The following is a 23,321-nucleotide window of genomic DNA, read 5'->3' as shown; positions in this document are numbered from 1 at the left end:
TGACATCTGCTCCTGCCGCCCCCCTCCCTCCTCCCTGTGCTAAGCCACGCCCCCTACCAGTAACAGGACTGGGTCCAGTTGTGTCTCTGCTGTGGTGATCTCATCTCTGTTCACACTGTGCGGCCTCCAGGTAAGAGATATATATGTTATACATGTTACATGGGGGTGTCAGGGGGGCACATACCTCCAGGGTGGGGAGGCAGGGGTTACACTGGTATCAGGGGGCACATACCTCCAGGGGGGGCAGGGGTTACACTGGTATCAGGGGGGCACATACCTCCAGGGGGGGCAGGGGTTACACTGGTATCAGGGGGGCACATACCTCCAGGGGGGGCAGGGGTTACACTGGTATCAGGGGGGCACATACTTCCAGGGTGGGGAGGCAGGGGTTACACTGGTATCAGGGGGGCACATACCTCCAGGGGGGGCAGGGGTTACACTGGTATCAGGGGGGCACATACTTCCAGGGGGGGGGCAGGGGTTACACTGGTATCAGGGGGGCACATACTTCCAGGGGGGGGGCAGGGGTTACACTGGTATCAGGGGGGCACATACTTCCAGGGGGGGGGTGTACACTGGTATCAGGGGGGCACATACTTCCAGGGGGGGGGGGTTTACACTGGTATCAGGGGGGCACATACCTCCAGGGGGGGGCAGGGGTTACACTGGTATCAGGGGGGCACATACCTCCAGGGGGGGCAGGGGTTACATTGGTATCAGGGGGGCACATACCTCCAGGGGGGGGGGGTGTACACTGGTATCAGGGGGGCACATACCTCCAGGGGGGGCAGGGGTTACACTGGTATCAGGGGGGCACATACCTCCAGGGGGGGCAGGGGTTACACTGGTATCAGGGGGGCACATACCTCCAGGCAGATCCAGTATTAGGAGGGGGGGGGGGGTTACACTGGTATCAGGGGGGCACATACTTCCAGGGGGGGGGGGCAGGGGTTACACTGGTATCAGGGGGGCACATACTTCCAGGGGGGGGCAGGGGTTACACTGGTATCAGGGGGGCACATACTTCCAGGGTGGGGGGGCAGGGGTTACACTGGTATCAGGGGGGAACATACTTCCAGGGGGGGGGGGCAGGGGATACACTGGTATCAGGGGGGCACATACTTCCAGGGGGGGGGGCAGGGGATACACTGGTATCAGGGGGGCACATACCTCCAGGGGGGGGCAGGGGTTACACTGGTATCAGGGGGTACATACTTCCAGGGGGGGGGCAGGGGTTACACTGGTATCAGGGGGCACATACTTCCAGGGGGGGGGGCAGGGGTTACACTGGTATCAGGGGGGCACATACTTCCAGGGGGGGAGGGAGAGGGGTTACACTGGTATCAGGGGGGCACATACTTCCAGGGGGGGAGGGAGAGGGGTTACACTGGTATCAGGGGGGCACATACTTCCAGGGGGGGAGGGAGAGGGGTTACACTGGTATCAGGGGGGCACATACCTCCAGGGGGGGGGGGGGTAGGGGTTACACTGGTATCAGGGGGGCACATACCTCCAGGGGGAGGGGTGTACACTGGTATCAGGGGGGCACATACTTCCAGGGGGGGGGCAGGGGTTACACTGGTATCAGGGGGGCACATACTTCCAGGGTGGGGGGGCAGGGGTTACACTGGTATCAGGGGGGCACATACTTACAGGGGGGGGCAGGGGTTACACTGGTATCAGGGGGGCACATACTTCCAGGGTGGGGGGGCAGGGGTTACACTGGTATCAGGGGGGCACATACTTCCAGGGTGGGGGGGCAGGGGTTACACTGGTATCAGGGGGGCACATACCTCTGGGGGGGGCAGGGGTTACACTGGTATCAGGGGGGCACATACTTCCAGGGGGGGGCAGGGGTTACACTATTATCGGGGGGCACATACTTCCAGGGTGGGGGGCAGGGGTTACACTGGTATCAGGGGGGCACATACTTACAGGGGGGGGGCAGGGGTTACACTGGTATCAGGGGGGCACATACTTCCAGGGTGGGGAGGCAGGGGTTACACTGGTATCAGGGGGGCACATACCTCCAGGGGGAGGGGTGTACACTGGTATCAGGGGGGCACATACTTCCAGGGGGGGGGGGGCAGGGGTTACACTGGTATCAGGGGGGCACATACTTCCAGGGGGGGGGGGGCAGGGGTTACACTGGTATCAGGGGGGCACATACCTCCAGGGGGGGGGGTAGGGGTTACACTGGTATCAGGGGGGCACATACTTCCAGGGGGAGGGGTGTACACTGGTATCAGGGGGGCACATACCTCCAGGGGGAGGGGTTACACTGGTATCAGGGGGGCACATACCTCCAGGGGCAGGGGTTACACTGGTATCAGGGGGGCACATACTTCCAGGGGGGGGGGGGCAGGGGTTACACTGGTGTCAGGGGGGCACATACCTCAGGGGGGGGGGTGTACACTGGTATCAGGGGGGCACATACTTCCAGGGTGGGGGGGCAGGGGTTACACTGGTATCAGGGGGGCACATACCTCAGGGGGGGGGGTGTACACTGGTATCAGGGGGGCACATACTTCCAGGGTGGGGGGGCAGGGGTTACACTGGTATCAGGGGGGCACATACCTCCAGGGGGGGGCAGGGGTTACACTGGTATCAGGGGGGCACATACCTCAGGGGGGGGGGGTGTACACTGGTGTCAGGGGGGCACATACTTCCAGGGGGGGGGGGGGCAGGGGATACACTGGTATCAGGGGGGCACATACTTCCAGGGTGGGGGGGGGGGGTGTACACTGGTATCAGGGGGGCACATACTTCCAGGGTGGGGGGGCAGGGGTTACACTGGTATCAGGGGGGCACATACCTCCAGGGGGGGGGGGTGTACACTGGTATCAGGGGGGCACATACTTCCAGGGGGGGGGGGCAGGGGTTACACTGGTATCAGGGGGGCACATACCTCAGGGGGGGGGTGTACACTGGTATCAGGGGGGCACATACTTCCAGGGTGGGGGGGCAGGGGTTACACTGGTATCAGGGGGGCACATACTTCCAGGGTGGGGGGGCAGGGGTTACACTGGTATCAGGGGGGCACATACCTCCAGGGTGGGGGGGCAGGGGATACACTGGTATCAGGGGGGCACATACTTCCAGGGGGGGGCAGGGGTTACACTGGTATCAGGGGGGCACATACCTCCAGGGGGGGGGGGTACACTGGTATCAGGGGGGCACATACTTCAAGGGGGGGGGGCAGGGGATACACTGGTATCAGGGGGGCACATACTTCCAGGGGGGGGCAGGGGTTACACTGGTATCAGGGGGGCACATACTTCCAGGGGGGGGCAGGGGTTACACTGGTATCAGGGGGGCACATACCTCCAGGGGGGGGGGTACACTGGTATCAGGGGGGCACATACTTCCAGGGTGGGGAGGTAGGGGTTACACTGGTATCAGGGGGGCACATACTTCCAGGGTGGGGAGGCAGGGGTTACACTGGTATCAGGGGGCACATACTTCCAGGAGGGGGGGGGGCAGGGGTTGCACTGGTATCAGGGGGGCACATACTTCCAGGGTGGGGAGGCAGGGGTTACACTGGTATCAGGGGGGCACATACCTCCAGGGTGGGGGGGCAGGGGTTACACTGGTATCATGGGGGCACATACTTCCAGGGTGGGGGGGCAGGGGTTACACTGGTATCATGGGGGCACATACTTCCAGGGTGGGGGGGCAGGGGTTACACTGGTATCAGGGGGGCACATACCTCCAGGGTGGGGGGGCAGGGGTTACACTGGTATCAGGGGGGCACATACTTCCAGGGTGGGGAGGCAGGGGTTACACTGGTATCAGGGGGGCACATACTTCCAGGGTGGGGGGGCAGGGGTTACACTGGTATCAGGGGGGCACATACTTCCAGGGTGGGGGGGCAGGGGTTACACTGGTATCAGGGGGGCACATACTTCCAGGGTGGGGGGGCAGGGGTTACACTGGTATCAGGGGGGCACATACCTCTGGGGGGGGCAGGGGTTACACTGGTATCAGGGGGGCACATACCTCTGGGGGGGGCAGGGGTTACACTGGTATCAGGGGGGCACATACTTCCAGGGTGGGGGGGCAGGGGTTACACTGGTATCAGGGGGGCACATACCTCTGGGGGGGGCAGGGGGTACACTATTATCGGGGGGCACGTGGTGACCTGATCGGACCCCCGAGCCCCTTTACCTATCACTACAAGGAGGGTCCGGGAATTATATACAAGTCACAGAACTCCAAGTGTCTCATAGTAACAGGAAACAACTGGATACAGAAACATCGGGAATGTGCTGACGCTTATCTCTCGGACCCAAAGCTGGACAGAACCCAGAACCCAGGATCTCAGAACCTGCGTTTCCTCGGGCCACATCCTCCGTGTCAGCGATTGTACCACATCCAGAACTTCCACAGAATCTACAAACAATAATGTGCGGCCCGAACCTCCAGCAGCACCATGTACCATATACAGCTGCAGGTCTGGTACAGTAGCATCACCCCCAGTATAATCACTATATCCCTCCATGTACATCATACAAAGCTCACAGCTGCAGGTCTGGTACAGTAGCATCACCCCCAGTATAATCACTATATCCCTCCATTTACATCATACACAGCTCACAGCTGCAGGTCTGGTACAGTAGCATCACCCCCAGTATAATCACTATATCCCTCCATTTACATCATACACAGCTCACAGCTGCAGGTCTGGTACAGTAGCATCACCCCCAGTATAATCACTATATCCCTCCATGTACATCATACACAGCTCACAGCTGCAGGTCTGGTACAGTAGCATCACCCCCTGTATAATCACTATATCCCTCCATATACATCATACACAGCTCACAGCTGCAGGTCTGGTACATTAGCATCACCCCCTGTATAATCACTATATCCCTCCATGTACATCATACAAAGCTCACAGCTGCAGGTCTGGTACAGTAGCATCACCCCCAGTATAATCACTATATCCCTCCATTTACATCATACACAGCTCACAGCTGCAGGTCTGGTACAGTAGCATCACCCCCAGTATAATCACTATATCCCTCCATTTACATCATACACAGCTCACAGCTGCAGGTCTGGTACAGTAGCATCACCCCCAGTATAATCACTATATCCCTCCATGTACATCATACACAGCTCACAGCTGCAGGTCTGGTACAGTAGCATCACCCCCTGTATAATCACTATATCCCTCCATATACATCATACACAGCTCACAGCTGCAGGTCTGGTACAGTAGCATCACCCCCAGTATAATCACTATATCCCTCCATGTACATCATACACAGCTCACAGCTGCAGGTCTGGTACAGTAGCGTCGCCCCCTGTATAATCACTATATCCCTCCATATACATCATACACAGCTCACAGCTGCAGGTCTGGTACAGTAGCATCACCCCCTGTATAATCACTATATCCCTCCCTATACATCATACACAGCTCACAGCTGCAGGTCTGGTACAGTAGCATCACCCCCAGTATAATCAGTATATCCCTCCATATACATCATACACAGCTCACAGCTGCAGGTCTGGTACATTAGCATCACCCCCTGTATAATTACTATATCCCTCCATGTACATCATACACAGATCACAGCTGCAGTTCTGGTACAGTAGCATCACCCCCTGTATAATCACTATATCCCTCCATATACATCATACACAGCTCACAGCTGCAGGTCTGGTACAGTAGCATCACCCCATGTATAATTACTATATCCCTCCATGTACACCATACACAGCTCACAGCTGCAGGTCTGGTACAGTAGCATCTCCCCCTGTATAATCACTATAACCCTCTATATACATCATGCACAGCTCATAGCTGCAGGTGTGGTACAGTAGCATCACCCCCTGTATAATCACTATATCCCTCCATGTACATTATACACAGATCACAGCTGCAGGTCTGGTACAGTAGCATCACCCCCTATATAATCTCTATATCCCTCCATGTACATCATACACAGCTCACAGCTGCAGGTCTGGTACAGTAGCATCACCCCCTGTATAATCTCTATATCCCTCCATGTACATCATACACAGCTCACAGCTGCAGGTCTGGTACAGTAGCATCACCCCCTGTATAATCACTATAACCCTCCATATACATCATACACAGCTCACAGCTGCAGGTCTGGTACAGTAGCATCACCCCATGTATAATTACTATATCCCTCCATATACATCATACACAGCTCACAGCTGCAGGTCTGGTACAGTAGCATCACCCCCTGTATAATCACTATATCCCTCCATATACATCATACACAGCTCACAGCTGCAGGTCTGGTACAGTAGCGTTGCCCCCAGTATAATCACTATATCCCTCCATGTACATCATACACGGCTCACAGCTGCAGGTCTGGTACAGTAGCATCACCCCCTGTATAATCACTATATCCCTCCATGTACATCATACACAGCTCACAGCTGCAGGTCTGGTACAGTAGCACCACCCCCTGTATAATCAGTATATCCCTCCATGTACATCATACACAGCTCACAGCTGCAGGTCTGGTACAGTAGCATCCCCCCCTGTATAATGACTATATCCCTCCATGTACATCATACACAGCTCACAGCTGCAGGTCTGGTACAGTAGCATCACCCCCTGTATAATCACTATATCCCTCCATATACATCATACACAGCTCACAGCTGCAGTTCTGGTACAGTAGCACCACCCACTGTATAATCACTATATCCCTCCATGTACACCATACACAACTCACAGCTGCAGGTCTGGTACAGTAGCAACACCCCCTGTATAATCACTATATCCCTCCATATACATCATACACAGCTCATAGCTGCAGGTCTGGTACAGTAGCGTCGCCCCCTGTATAATCACTATATCCCTCCATATACATCATACACAGCTCACAGCTGCAGGTCTGGTACAGTAGCATCACCCCCAGTATAATCACTATATCCCTCCATATACATCATACACAGCTCACAGCTGCAGGTCTGGTACAGTAGCATCTCCCCCTGTATAATCACTATAACCCTCCATATACATCATACACAGCTCACAGCTGCAGGTCTGGTACATTAGCATCACCCCCTGTATAATCAGTATATCCCTCCATGTCATCATACACAGCTCACAGCTGCAGGTCTGGTACAGTAGCATCACCCCCTGTATAATCACTATATCCCTCCATGTACATCATACACAGATCACAGCTGCAGGTCTGGTACAGTAGCATCACCCCCAGTATAATCACTATATCCCTCCATATACATCATACACAGCTCACAGCTGCAGGTCTTGTACAGTAGCATCACCCCATGTACATCATACACAGCTCACAGCTGAAGGTCTGGTACAGTAGCATCACCCCCTGCATAATCACTATAACCCTCCATATACATCATACACAGCTCACAGCTGCAGGTCTGGTACAGTAGCATCACCCCCAGTATAATTACTATATCCTTCCATGTACATCATACACGGCTCACAGCTGCAGGTCTGGTACAGTAGCATCACCCCCTGTATAATCAGTATATCCCTCCATGTACATCATACACAGCTCACAGCTGCAGGTCTGGTACAGTAGCATCCCCCCCTGTATAATGACTATATCCCTCCATGTACATCATACACAGCTCACAGCTGCAGGTCTGGTACAGTAGCATCACCCCCTGTATAATCACTATATCCCTCCATGTACATCATACACAGCTCACAGCTGCAGGTCTGGTACAGTAGCACCACCCCCTGTATAATCAGTATATCCCTCCATGTACATCATACACAGCTCACAGCTGCAGGTCTGGTACAGTAGCATCCCCCCCTGTATAATGACTATATCCCTCCATGTACATCATACACAGCTCACAGCTGCAGGTCTGGTACAGTAGCATCACCCCCTGTATAATCACTATATCCCTCCATATTCATCATACACAGCTCACAGCTGCAGGTCTGGTACAGTAGCATCACCCCCAGTATAATCACTATATCCCTCCATATACATCATACACAGCTCACAGCTGCAGGTCTGGTACAGTAGCATCACCCCCAGTATAATCACTATATCCCTCCATATACATCATACACAGCTCACAGCTGCAGGTCTGGTACAGTAGCATCACCCCCTGTATAATCACTATATCCCTCCATGTACATCATACACAGCTCACAGCTGCAGGTCTGGTACAGTAGCACCACCCCCTGTATAATCAGTATATCCCTCCATATACATCATACACAGCTCACAGCTGCAGGTCTGGTACAGTAGCATCACCCCCTGTATAATCACTATATCCCTCCATATACATCATACATAGCTGCAGGTCTGGTACAGTAGAATCTCCCCTTGTATAATCACTATATCCCGCCATATACATCATACACAGCTCACAGCTGCAGGTCTGGTACAGTAGCATCTCCCCTGTATAATCATTATATCCCTCCATGTACATCATACACAGATCACAGCTGCAGGTCTGGTACAGTAGCATCACCCCCTGTATAATCACTATATCCCTCCATGTACATCATACACAGCTCACAGCTGCAGGTCTGGTACAGTAGCATCACCCCCTGTATAATCACTATATCCCTCCATGTACATCATACACAGCTCACAGCTGCAGGTCTGGTACAGTAGCATCACCCCCAGTATAATCACTATATCCCTCCATATACATCATACACAGCTCACAGCTGCAGGTCTGGTACATTAGCATCACCCCCTGTATAATCACAATATCCCTCCATATACATCATCCACAGCTCACAGCTGCAGGTCTGGTACAGTAGCATCTCCCCTGTATAATCATTATATACCTCCCTATACATCATACACAGCTCACAGCTGCAGGTGTGGTACATTAGCATCACCCCCTGTATAATCACTATATCCCTCCATATACATCATCCACAGCTCACAGCTGCAGGTCTGGTACAGTAGCATCCCCCCCGTATAATGACTATATCCCTCCATGTACATCATACACAGCTCACAGCTGCAGGTCTGGTACAGTAGCATCACCCCCTGTATAATCACTATATCCCTCCATGTACATCATACACAGCTCACAGCTGCAGGTCTGGTACAGTAGCACCACCCCCTGTATAATCAGTATATCCCTCCATATACATCATACACAGCTCACAGCTGCAGGTCTGGTACAGTAGCATCACCCCCTGTATAATCACTATATCCCTCCATATACATCATACACAGCTCACAGCTGCAGGTCTGGTACAGTAGAATCTCCCCTTGTATAATCACTATATCCCGCCATATACATCATACACAGCTCACAGCTGCAGGTCTGGTACAGTAGAATCTCCCCTTGTATAATCACTATATCCCGCCATATACATCATACACAGCTCACAGCTGCAGGTCTGGTACAGTAGCATCTCCCCTGTATAATCATTATATCCCTCCATATACATCATACACAGCTCACAGCTGCAGGTCTGGTACATTAGCATCACCCCCTGTATAATCACAATATCCCTCCATATACATCATCCACAGCTCACAGCTGCAGGTCTGGTACAGTAGCGTCGCCCCCTGTATATTCACTATAACCCTCCATATACATCATACACAGCTCACAGCTGCAGGTCTGGTACATTAGCATCACCCCCTGTATAATCACACTATCCCTCCATATACATCATCCACAGCTCACAGCTGCAGGTCTGGTACAGTAGCATCACCCCCAGTATAATCACTATATCCCTCCATATACATCATACACAGCTCACAGCTGCAGGTCTGGTACAGTAGCATCACCCCCTGTATAATCACTATATCCCTCCATATACATCATACATAGCTGCAGGTCTGGTACAGTAGAATCTCCCCTTGTATAATCACTATATCCCGCCATATACATCATACACAGCTCACAGCTGCAGGTCTGGTACAGTAGCATCTCCCCTGTATAATCATTATATCCCTCCATATACATCATACACAGCTCACAGCTGCAGGTCTGGTACATTAGCATCACCCCCTGTATAATCACAATATCCCTCCATATACATCATCCACAGCTCACAGCTGCAGGTCTGGTACAGTAGCGTCGCCCCCTGTATATTCACTATAACCCTCCATATACATCATACACAGCTCACAGCTGCAGGTCTGGTACATTAGCATCACCCCCTGTATAATCACAATATCCCTCCATATACATCATCCACAGCTCACAGCTGCAGGTCTGGTACAGTAGCATCACCCCCAGTATAATCACTATATCCCTCCATATACATCATACACAGCTCACAGCTGCAGGTCTGGTACAGTAGCATCACCCCATGTATAATTACTATATCCCTCCATATACATCATCCACAGGTCACAGCTGCAGGTCTGGTACAGTAGCGTCGCCCCCTGTATATTCACTATAACCCTCCATATACATCATACACAGCTCACAGCTGCAGGTCTGGTACAGTAGCATCACCCCCTGTATATTCACTATAACCCTCCATATATGGCACCTCCCAGTGCTCACAGCTGTGGTTCTGGTACAGTAGCATTATTCTGAATGAGCCGGCTGAGCATCTGGGGCTTTATGTTCTTTGTGGGGGGTGTTATAGGTGTCAGACTGTGTTCACACTTGGCTCTTACAGCAGCTGTGGAGGGGAGATTTGCCTAATTACATCGCTGGTTTTGTAAACGCTAATTTTAGCACAAACCCCCCCCCCCCCGCAGCTGTTGTGTTGCGTTTCCTAATGCAATGTAAGTGTCACGTGTGACGCAGCCTCAGGGGAGGCCAGAAAAGCCAAGGAGTCTTTCTATATTATCGGGATGAAAACATGGCTGCCGCGCATGTCACATGACCAGAGGAATAAAACAGTATGTGCAGGGGGTGTACAATGTGCGGGGTGTAGTATGTGCAGGGTGTACTATGTGCAGTGTCCTGTGTACTATGTGCAGGGGGTGTACTATGTGCAGGGGGTGTACTATGTGCAGGGGGTGTACAATGTGCGGGGTGTAGTATGTGCAGGGTGTACTATGTGCAGTGTCCTGTGTACTATGTGCAGGGGGTGTACTATGTGAAGGGGGTGTACTATGTGCAGGGGGTGTACTATGTGCAGGGGGTGTACTATGTGCAGGGTGTGTACTATGTGCAGGGTGTCTACTATGTGCAGTGTCCTGTGTACTATGTGCAGGGGGTGTACTATGTGCAGTGTGTACTATGTGCAGGGTGTGTACTATGTGCAGGGTGTGTACTATGTGCAGGGGGTGTACTATGTGCAGGGGGTGTACTATGTGCAGGGGGTGTACTATGTGCAGGGGGTGTACTATGTGCGGGGTGTACTATGTGCAGGGTGTTTACTATGTGCAGGGTGTGTACTATGTGCAGGGTGTGTACTATGTGCGGGGTGTACTATGTGCAGGGTGTGTTCTATGTGCAGGGGGGTGTACTATGTGCAGGGTGTGTACTATGTGCAGTGTGTACTATGTGCAGGGGGTGTACTATGTGCAGGGTGTGTACTATGTGCAGTGTGTACTATGTGCAGGGGGTGTACTATGTGCAGGGGGTGTACTATGTGCAGGGTGTGTACTATGTGCAGTGTCCTGTGTACTATGTGCAGGGTCCTGTGTGCTATGTGCAGTGTACTATATGCAGTGTGTACTATGTGCGGGGGGGGGGGGGGGTGTACTGTGTGCAGGGTGTACTCTGTGCAAGTGGTGTACTATGTGCAGGGTGTGTACTATGTGCAGGGTGTGTACTATGTGCAGGGGGTGTGTACTATGTGCAGGGAATGTGTACTATGTGCAGTGTCCTGTGTACTATGTGCAGTGTGTACTATGTGCAGGGTGTGTACTATGTGCAGGGGGTGTACTATGTGCAGGGGGTGTGTACTATGTGCAGGGGGTGTACTATGTGCAGGGTGTGTACTATGTGCAGTGTGTACTATGTGCAGGGGGTGTACTATGTGCAGGGTGTGTACTATGTGCAGTGTCCTGTGTACTATGTGCAGTGTCCTGTGTGCTATGTGCAGTGTGTACTATATGCAGTGTGTACTATGTGCGGGGGGGGGGGTGTACTATGTGCAGGGGGTGTACTATGTGCAGGGGAGTGTACTATGTGCAGTGTGTACTATGTGCAGGGTGTACTATGTGCGGGGGGATTTCTATATTATCGGGATGAAAACATGGCTGCCGCGCATGTCACATGATCAGAGTAATAAAACACTATGCGCAGTGCCCTGTTTACTATGTGCAGGGGGTGTGTACTAGGTGCAGTGTGTGTACTATGTGCAGGGTGTACTATGTGCAGGGTGTACTATGTGCAGGGGGTGTGCTATGTGTAGGGGGTGTGTACTATGTGCAGGGGGGTGTACTATGTGCAGGGTGTGTACTGTGTGCAGGGGGGTGTACTATGTGCAGCGTGTGTACTATGTGCAGGGGGGGGGGTGTACTGTGTGCAGTGTCCTGTGTACTATGTGCAGGGGGTGTACTATGTGCAGAGTGTACTATGTGCAGGTGGTGTACTATGTGCAGTGTGTACTGTGAGCAGGGGGTATACTATGTGCAGGGTGTGTACTATGTGCAGTGTGTACTATGTGCAGGGTGTGTACTATGTGCAGTGTGTACTGTGAGCAGGGGGTGTACTATGTGCAGGGTGTGTACTATGTGCAGTGTGTACTACGTGCAGGGTGTGTACTATGTGCAGTGTGTACTATGTGCAGGGTCTTGTGTTCTATGAGCAGGGGGTGTACTATGTGCAGTGTGTGTACTATGTGCAGAGCGTGTACTATGTGCAGTGTATACTATGTGCAGGGTGTACTATGTGCAGGGGGGTTGTACTATGTGCAGGGGGGTGTACTATGTGCAGGGGGGTGTACTATGTGCAGCGTGTGTACTATGTGCAGGGGGGGTGTACTGTGTGCAGTGTCCTGTGTACTATGTGCAGGGTGTGTACTGTGTGCAGGGTATACTATGTGCAGGGTGTGTACTGTGTGCAGGGTGTACTATGTGCAGTGTGTACTATGTGAAGGGGGTGTACTGTGTGCAGGTTATACTATGTGCAGTGTGTGTACTATGTGCAGGGGGTGTACTATGTGCAGGGGGTGTACTATGTGCAGGGGGTGTACTATGTGCAGGGGGGTGTACTGTGTGCAGTGTCCTGTGTACTATGTGCAGTGTCCTGTGTACTATGTGCAGTGTGTACTATGTGCAGTGTCCTGTGTACTATGTGCAGGGTGTGTACTATGTGCAGTGTGTACTATGTGCAGTGTCCTGTCTACTATGTGCAGGGTGTGTACTATGTGCAGTGTGTACTATGTGCAGGGTGTGTACTATGTGCAGGTGGTGTACTATGTGCAGGTGGTGTACTATGTGCAGGTGGTGTACTATGTGCAGTGTGTACTATTTGCAGGGTCCTGTGTACTATGTGCAGGGGGTGTACTATGTGCAGAGTGTACTATGTGCAGGTGGTGTACTATGTGCAGGGTGTACTGTGAGCAGGGGGTATACTATGTGCAGGGTGTGTACTATGTGCAGTGTGTACTATGTGCAGGGTGTGTACTATGTGCAGTGTGTACTGTGAGCAGGCGGTGTACTATGTGCAGGGTGTGTACTATGTGCAGTGTGTACTACGTGCAGGGTGTGTACTATGTGCAGTGTGTACTATGTGCAGGGTCTTGTGTACTATGAGCAGTGTTTGTACTATGTGCAGTGTGTGTACTATGTGCAGAGCGTGTACTATGTGCAGTGTATACTATGTGCAGGGTGTACTATGTGCAGGGGGGTTGTACTATGTGCAGGGGGGTGTACTATGTGCAGGGGGGTGTACTATGTGCAGGGGGTGTGTACTATGTGCAGGGGGTGTACTATGTGCAGGGGGTGTACTATGTGCAGGGGGGTGTACTGTGTGCAGTGTCCTGTGTACTATGTGCAGTGTCCTGTGTACTATGTGCAGTGTGTACTATGTGCAGTGTCCTGTGTACTATGTGCAGGGTGTGTACTATGTGCAGTGTGTACTATGTGCAGTGTCCTGTCTACTATGTGCAGGGTGTGTACTATGTGCAGTGTGTACTATGTGCAGGGTGTGTACTATGTGCAGGTGGTGTACTATGTGCAGGTGGTGTACTATGTGCAGGTGGTGTACTATGTGCAGCGTGTACTATTTGCAGGGTCCTGTGTACTATGTGCAGGGGGTGTACTATGTGCAGAGTGTACTATGTGCAGGTGGTGTACTATGTGCAGGGTGTACTGTGAGCAGGGGGTATACTATGTGCAGGGTGTGTACTATGTGCAGTGTGTACTATGTGCAGGGTGTGTACTATGTGCAGTGTGTACTGTGAGCAGGCGGTGTACTATGTGCAGGGTGTGTACTATGTGCAGTGTGTACTACGTGCAGGGTGTGTACTATGTGCAGTGTGTACTATGTGCAGGGTCTTGTGTACTATGAGCAGTGTTTGTACTATGTGCAGTGTGTGTACTATGTGCAGAGCGTGTACTATGTGCAGTGTATACTATGTGCAGGGTGTACTATGTGCAGGGGGGTTGTACTATGTGCAGGGGGGTGTACTATGTGCAGGGGGGTGTACTATGTGCAGGGGGTGTGTACTATGTGCAGGGGGGTGTACTATGTGGAGGGTGAGTACTAAGTGCAGGGGGGTGTACTATGTGCAGTGTATACTATGTGCGGGGGGACATACTATGTGCAGGGTGTACTATGTGCATGGGGTGTACTATGTGCAGGAGGTGTACTATGTGCAGTGTGTGTACTATGTGCAGGGGGGTGTACTATGTGCAGTGTATACTATGTGCGGGGGGGGGTGTACTATGTGCAGTGTATACTATGTGCGGGGGGATTTCTATATTATCGGGATGAAAATATGGCTGCCGCGCATGTCACATGATCAGTGGAATAAAACACTATGTGCAGGGTGTACTATGCGCAGTGCCCTGTTTACTATGAGCAGGGTGTGTACTATGTGCAGGGTGTGTACTATGTGCAGGGTGTACTATGCGCAGTGCCCTGTTAACTATGAGCAGGGCGTGTACTATGTGCAGGGTGTGTACTATGTGCAGGGGGGGTGTACTGTGTGCAGTGTCCTGTGTACTATGTGCAGGGTGTGTACTGTGTGCAGGGTGTACTATGTGCAGTGTGTACTATGTGCAGGGTGTGTACTATGTGCAGGGTGTGTACTATGTGCAGGGTGTGTACTGTGTGCAGGGTATACTATGTGCAGTGTGTACTATGTGCAGGGGGTGTACTATGTGCAGGGGTCCTGTGTACTATGTGCAGGGGGGTGTACTGTGTGCAGTGCCCTGTGTACTATGTGCAGGGTGTGTACTATGTGCAGTGTGTACTATGTGCAGGGTGTGTACTGTGTGCAGAGTGTGTACTATGTGCAGTGTGTACAATGTGCAGTGTGTACTATGTGCAGGGTCCTGTGTACTATGTGCAGGGGGTGTACTATGTGCAGGGTGTGTACTATGTGCAGTGTGTACAATGTGCAGTGTGTACTATGTGCAGGGTCCTGTGTACTATGTGCAGGGGGTGTACTATGTGCAGGGTGTACTATGTGCAGGGGGTGTACTATGTGCAGGGGTCCTGTGTAGTATGTGCAGGGGGTGTACTGTGTGCAGGGGGTGTACTGTGTGCAGGGTGTACTATGTGCAGTGTGTACTATGTGCAGGGTCCTGTGTACTATGAGCAGGGGGTGTACTATGTGCAGTGTGTGTATTATGTGCAGAGCGTGTACTATGTGCAGTGTGTACTATGTGCAGTGTATACTATGTGCAGGGGGTGTACTATGTGCAGGGGGTGTACTATGTGCAGGGGGTGTACTATGTGCAGGGGGTGTACTATGTGCTGGGGGTGAGTACTGTGTGCAGGGGGTTGTACTATGTGCATGGGGTGTACTATGTGCAGGAGGCAGGAGGTGTACTATGTGCAGTGTGTGTACTATGTGCAGGGGGTTGTACTATGTGCAGTGCATACTATGTGCGGGGGGGACGTACTATGTGCAGGGGGGTGTACTATGTGCAGTGTATACTATGTGCGGGGGGACGTACTATGTGCAGGGGGGTGTACTATGTGCAGGGTGTGTACTATGTGCAGTGTGTACTATGTGCAGGGTGTGTACTATGTGCAGTGTGTACTGTGAGCAGGGGGTGTACTATGTGCAGGGTGTGTACTATGTGCAGTGTGTACTACGTGCAGGGTGTGTACTATGTGCAGTGTGTACTATGTGCAGGGTCTTGTGTTCTATGAGCAGGGGGTGTACTATGTGCAGTGTGTGTACTATGTGCAGAGCGTGTACTATGTGCAGTGTATACTATGTGCAGGGTGTACTATGTGCAGGGGGGTTGTACTATGTGCAGGGGGTGTACTATGTGCAGGGGGGTGTACTATGTGCAGCGTGTGTACTATGTGCAGGGGGGGTGTACTGTGTGCAGTGTCCTGTGTACTATGTGCAGGGTGTGTACTGTGTGCAGGGTGTACTATGTGCAGTGTGTACTATGTGAAGGGGGTGTACTGTGTGCAGGTTATACTATGTGCAGTGTGTGTACTATGTGCAGGGGGTGTACTATGTGCAGGGGGTGTACTATGTGCAGGGTGTGTACTATGTGCAGGGGGGTGTACTGTGTGCAGTGTCCTGTGTACTATGTGCAGTATCCTGTGTACTATGTGCAGTGTGTACTATGTGCAGTGTCCTGTGTACTATGTGCAGTGTCCTGTGTACTATGTGCAGGGTGTGTACTATGTGCAGTGTGTACTATGTGCAGTGTCCTGTCTACTATGTGCAGGGTGTGTACTATGTGCAGTGTGTACTATGTGCAGGGTGTGTACTATGTGCAGGTGGTGTACTATGTGCAGGTGGTGTACTATGTGCAGGTGGTGTACTATGTGCAGGTGGTGTACTATGTGCAGTGTGTACTATTTGCAGGGTCCTGTGTACTATGTGCAGGGGGTGTACTATGTGCAGAGTGTACTATGTGCAGGTGGTGTACTATGTGCAGGGTGTACTGTGAGCAGGGGGTATACTATGTGCAGGGTGTGTACTATGTGCAGTGTGTACTATGTGCAGGGTGTGTACTATGTGCAGTGTGTACTGTGAGCAGGGGGTGTACTATGTGCAGGGTGTGTACTATGTGCAGTGTGTACTACGTGCAGGGTGTGTACTATGTGCAGTGTGTACTATGTGCAGGGTCTTGTGTACTATGAGCAGTGTGTGTACTATGTGCAGTGTGTGTACTATGTGCAGAGCGTGTACTATGTGCAGTGTATACTATGTGCAGGGTGTATTATGTGCAGGGGGGTTGTACTATGTGCAGGGGGGTGTACTATGTGAAGGGGGTGTACTATGTGCAGGGGGTGTGTACTATGTGCAGGGGGGTGTACTATGTGGAGGGTGAGTACTAAGTGCAGGGGGGTGTACTATGTGCAGTGTATACTATGTGCGGGGGGACGTACTATGTGCAGGGTGTACTATGTGCAGTGTATACTATGTGCGGGGGGGTGTACTATGTGCAGTGTATACTATGTGCGGGGGGATTTCTATATTATCGGGATGAAAATATGGCTGCCGCGCATGTCACATGATCAGTGGAATAAAACACTATGTGCAGGGTGTACTATGCGCAGTGCCCTGTTTACTATGAGCAGGGTGTGTACTATGTGCAGGGTGTGTACTATGTGCAGGGTGTACTATGCGCAGTGCCCTGTTAACTATGAGCAGGGCGTGTACTATGTGCAGGGTGTGTACTATGTGCAGGGGGGGTGTACTGTGTGCAGTGTCCTGTGTACTATGTGCAGGGTGTGTACTATGTGCAGGGTGTGTACTGTGTGCAGGGTGTACTATGTGCAGTGTGTACTATGTGCAGGGTGTGTACTATGTGCAGGGTGTGTACTATGTGCAGGGTGTGTACTGTGTGCAGGGTATACTATGTGCAGTGTGTACTATGTGCAGGGGGTGTACTATGTGCAGGGGTCCTGTGTACTATGTGCAGGGGGGTGTACTGTGTGCAGTGTCCTGTGTACTATGTGCAGGGTGTGTACTATGTGCAGTGTGTACTATGTGCAGGGTGTGTACTATGTGCAGGGTGTGTACTATGTGCAGTGTGTACTATGTGCAGGGTGTGTTCTATGTGCAGAGTGTGTACTATGTGCAGTGTCCTGTGTACTATGTGCAGGGTGTGTACTATGTGCAGTGTGTACTATGTGCAGTGTGTACTATGTGCAGGGTCCTGTGTACTATGTGCAGGGGCTGTACTATGTGCAGGGTGTACTATGTGCAGGGGGTGTACTATGTGCAGGGGTCCTGTGTAGTATGTGCAGGGGGTGTACTGTGTGCAGGGGGTGTACTGTGTGCAGGGTGTACTATGTGCAGTGTGTTCTATGTGCAGGGTCCTGTGTACTATGAGCAGGGGGTGTACTATGTGCAGTGTGTGTACTATGTGCAGAGCGTGTACTATGTGCAGTGTGTACTATGTGCAGTGTATACTATGTGCAGGGGGTGTACTATGTGCAGGGGGTGTACTATGTGCATGGGGTGTACTATGTGCAGGAGGCAGGAGGTGTACTATTTGCAGTGTGTGTACTATGTGCAGGGGGTTGTACTATGTGCAGTGTATACTATGTGCGGGGGGGGACGTACTATGTGCAGGGGGGTGTACTATGTGCAGTGTATACTATGTGCGGGGGGACGTACTATGTGCAGGGGGGTGTACTATGTGCATGGGGTGTACTATGTGCAGTGTGTGTACTATGTGCAGGGGGATGTACTATGTGCAGTGTATACTATGTGCGGGGGGGGGGGGGTGTACTATGTGCAGGGATTGTACTATGTGCAGGGGGTGTGTACTATGTGCGGGGGACGTACTATGTGCAGTGTCCTGTGTACTATGTGCAGGGGGTGTACTATGTGCAGGGGGGTGTACTATGTGCAGGGGGGTGTACTATGTGCAAGGGGGTGTACTATGTGCAGGGGGGTGTACTATGTGCAGGGGGGTGTACTTTGTGCAGGGGGGTGTACTATGTGCAGGGGGGTGTACTGTGTGCAGGGGGTGTACTATGTGCAGGGGGTGTACTATGTGCGGTGGACGTACTATGTGCGGTGGACGTACTATGTGCAGTGTCCTGTGTACTATGTGCAGGGGGTGTACTATGTGCAGGGTGTACCATGTGCTGTGTGTACTATGTGCAGGGTCCTGTGTACTATGAGCAGGGTGTGTACTATGTGCAGTGTGTGTACTATGTGCAGAGCGTGTACTATGTGCAGTGTGTACTATGTGCAGTGTGTACTATGTGCAGTGTATACTATGTGCGGTGTGTACTATGTGCAGGGGGTGTACTATGTGCAGGGGGTGTACTATGTGCTGGGGGTGAGTACTGTGTGCAGGGGGTTGTACTATGTGCATGGGGTGTACTATGTGCAGGAGGCAGGAGGTGTACTATGTGCAGGGGGGTGTACTATGTGCAGGGGGGTGTACTATGTGCAGTGTATACTATGTGCGGGGGGACGTACTATGTGCAGGGGGGTGTACTATGTGCATGGGGTGTACTATGTGCAGTGTGTGTACTATGTGCAGGGGGGTGTTTTATGTGCAGTGTATACTATGTGCGGGGGGGGGGGGGGTAATATGTGGGGGGGACGTACTATGTGCAGTGTCCTGTGTACTATGTGCAGGGGGTGTACTATGTGCAGGGGGGTGTACTGTGTGCAGGGGGGTGTACTATGTGCAGGGGGGTGTACTATGTGCAGGGGGGTGTACTATGTGCAGGGGGGTGTACTATGTGCAGTGTCCTGTGTACTATGTGCAGGGGGTGTACTATGTGCAGGGGGGTGTACTGTGTGCAGGGGGGTGTACTATGTGCAGGGGGGTGTACTGTGTGCAGGGGTGTACTATGTGCAGGGGGTGTACTATGTGCGGGGGACGTACTATGTGCAGTGTCCTATGTACTATGTGCAGGGGGGTGTACTATGTGCAGGGGGGTGTACTATGTGCAGGGGGTGTACTATGTGCAGGGTGTGTACTATGTGCAGTGTGTGTACTATGTGCAGTGTGTGCTATGTGCAGGGGGTGTACTATGTGCAGGGGGGTGTACTATGTGCACGGGGTGTACTATGTGCAGGGGGTGTACTATGTGCAGTGTGTGTACTATGTGCAGTGTGTGCTATGTGCAGGGGGTGTACTATGTGCAGGGGGGTGTACTATGTGCAGGGTGTGTACTATGTGCAGGGGGTGTACTATGTGCAGGGGGTGTGCTATGTGCAGTGTGTGTACTATGTGCATGGGGTGTACTATGTGCAGTGTGTGTACTTTGTGCAGGGGGGTGTACTATGTGCAGTGTATACTATGTGCGGGGGGGGTGTACTATGTGCAGTGTGTGCTATGTGCAGGGGGTTTACTATGTGCAGGGGGGTGTACTATGTGCAGGGGGTGTACTATGTGCAGGGGGTGTACTATGTGCAGGGTGTGTACTATGTGCAGGGTGTGTACTATGTGCAGGGGGTGTACTATGTGCAGGGGGGTGTACTATGTGCAGTGTATACTATGTGCGGGGGGGGTGTACTATGTGCAGGGGGTGTACTATGTGCAGTGTCCTGTGTACTATGTGCAGGGGGTGTACTATGTGCAGGGGGGTGTACTATGTGCAGGGGGGTGTACTATGTGCAGGGTGTGTACTATGTGCAGGGGGGTGTACTATGTGCAGGGGGTGTTCTATTTGCAGGGGGTGTACTATGTGCAGGGGGTGTACTATGTGCGGGGGACGTACTATGTGCAGTGTCCTGTGTACTATGTGCAGTGGGGTGTACTATGTGCAGGGGGGTGTACTATGTGCAGGGGGGTGTACTATGTGCAGGGGGGTGTACTATGTGCAGTGTCCTGTGTACTATGTGCAGGGGGTGTACTATGTGCAGGGGGGTGTACTGTGTGCAGGGGGGTGTACTATGTGCAGGGGGGTGTACTGTGTGCAGGGGTGTACTATGTGCAGGGGGTGTACTATGTGCGGGGGACGTACTATGTGCAGTGTCCTATGTACTATGTGCAGGGGGTGTACTATGTGCAGGGGGGTGTACTATGTGCAGGGGGGTGTACTATGTGCAGGGGGTGTACTATGTGCAGGGTGTGTGCTATGTGCAGGGGGTGTACTATGTGCAGGGGGTTGTACTATGTGCACGGGGTGTACTATGTGCAGGGGGTGTACTATGTGCAGTGCGTGTACTATGTGCAGTGTGTGCTATGTGCAGGGGGTGTACTATGTGCAAGGGGGTGTACTATGTGCAGGGTGTGTACTATGTGCAGGGGGTGTACTATGTGCAGGGGGTGTGCTATGTGCAGTGTGTGTACTATGTGCATGGGGTGTACTATGTGCAGTGTGTGTACTTTGTGCAGGGGGGTGTACTATGTGCAGTGTATACTATGTGCGGGGGGGGGGGTGTACTATGTGCAGTGTGTGCTATGTGCAGGGGGTGTACTATGTGCAGGGGGGTGTACTATGTGCAGGGGGTGTACTATGTGCAGGGTGTGTACTATGTGCAGGGTGTGTACTATGTGCAGGGGGTGTACTATGTGCAGGGGGGTGTACTATGTGCAGTGTATACTATGTGCGGGGGGGGTGTACTATGTGCAGGGGGTGTACTATGTGCAGTGTCCTGTGTACTATGTGCAGGGGGTGTACTATGTGCAGGGGGGTGTACTATGTGCAGGGGGGTGTACTATGTGCAGGGGGGTGTACTATGTGCAGGAGGTGTACTATGTGCAGTTCACTGTGTATTGTGCAGGGGGCGCCAGATTGAAGATTTTTTTTTTTTGTATTTACTTTTAACATTGTTAAAATCTGTGCCGGGCTTCACTGGTTTGGATCCCTGAACCTAGACTTGGATTTCATGTCCTGGTTCTGCTCACCCCAATTAACCCCCCGATCAGTGCTGATCTTTTATATGTTGTTCCCCAATGACGTCATGGGCATCGCTGAGCCCCAGGGGAAGCAAATCACTAACCAGCAGCAATCGCAGGTGTTATGGTAATTAGTGGGGGTTCTGGTTCCTTGCCCTGGCCCAAGCCTTGAACGTATTTTTGAGATTTGGGTTTGGGTCGCTCATTACTAGTGAACTGTGTAAATAAATTGCCATTTTAGTGCTTCCTACCTCCCCCCAAAGAAAGAATCGATATTACAGTTATATCCCTGGTCATGTGATGTTACACAGGTGCACGGCTCATTATATCCCTGGTCATGTGATGTTACACAGGTGCACGGCTCATTATATCCCTGGTCATGTGATGTCACACAGGTTCAAAGCTCATTATATATGCCTGATCATGTGATGTCACACAGGTGCACTGCCCATTATAATTACCTGGTCATGTAATGTCAAACAGGTGTACGGCTTGTTATATCCCTAGTCATGTGATGTCACACAGGTGCACGGCTCGTTATATATATCCCTGGTCAGGGCCGCCGATAGGGCAGTACAACTGGTACTGCCCTATGGGGCCCGGACTCTAAGGGGCCCTATGGGGCCCGGCCGGTGGGGTAATATGCGGTAATAGTACGTCAAACTTCTGGCCCCGGCTCCTGAATGGAGCCGGGGCCAGAAGCTGCGGGTGTCGGCTATATATTATAGCCGACACCCTCCTCTAACACCCGCGATCGGAGATTTCTCCGATCGCGGGTGTTAACCCCTAACACGCCGCGGTCGCGCTGACCGTGGCGTGCTAGGGGCATTTAACAGGATTCGGACCCCCCCGCGGCGCTTACCGGGGGGGTCCCGCTGCTCTGATCGCAGCCCCGGGACTGCCGGTGCCCGGGGCTGCGCGATCTTCTTCCGGGTGCCGGGTCCGTGCCTCCTGGCAGGACCCGGCTGTGACACACTGAGCATGCGCAGCATGCTCAGTGTTTCACATAATACAGTGTAATACATCTGTATTACACTGTATTAGGTGAAGAATAGCTTGAACAAGTGATCAGTGGATCACTTGTTCAAGCTAACCTGTAAAAGTAAAGAAAAAAAGTTAAAAACACTGAATAAACACAATTTTTAATAAAAATAATTAATTAAATAGAGTTAAAGTCCCCTAAACACAAACATTCCCTATACACATCTAATAAAGTAAAAATACCTGAAAATCACCAAAACCCCCCACATATTTGGTATCACCGCGTCCGTAACAATCTGTACAATAAGTCAGAAACATTATTGGACCCGTACGGTGAACGCCGTAAAAACAAAACCCGAAAAACTCGCCAAAAATATAAATTTTCATAAAATCCCTTTACAAAAATGTTCTAAAAAGTGATCAAAAAAAGTTATGTGCCCCAAAATGGTACCAATTGAAAGAACAACTCAACACGTAAAAAATAAGCCCTAAACT

General features: G+C 51.9%; 1 protein-coding gene across 1 annotated transcript in view; it reads left to right on the top strand.

Annotated features, from left to right (window-relative positions):
• The first annotated feature begins 41 nt into the window (after nucleotides 1-41).
• The window catches only part of LOC140069146 (NACHT, LRR and PYD domains-containing protein 3-like), a 109,449-nt gene continuing 86,169 nt past the window's right edge, over nucleotides 42-23,321 (top strand). Inside the window, exon 1 of the mRNA XM_072114517.1 lies at nucleotides 42-130. The gene's annotated coding sequence lies outside the window, so the exon portion shown is untranslated. The remainder of the gene's footprint in view (nucleotides 131-23,321) is intronic.

This window comes from Engystomops pustulosus, chromosome 7 (genome assembly GCF_040894005.1).
Source record: "Engystomops pustulosus chromosome 7, aEngPut4.maternal, whole genome shotgun sequence".
Classification (NCBI taxonomy): domain Eukaryota; kingdom Metazoa; phylum Chordata; class Amphibia; order Anura; family Leptodactylidae; genus Engystomops; species Engystomops pustulosus.
This window is presented reverse-complemented; position numbering and strand designations above follow the sequence as displayed.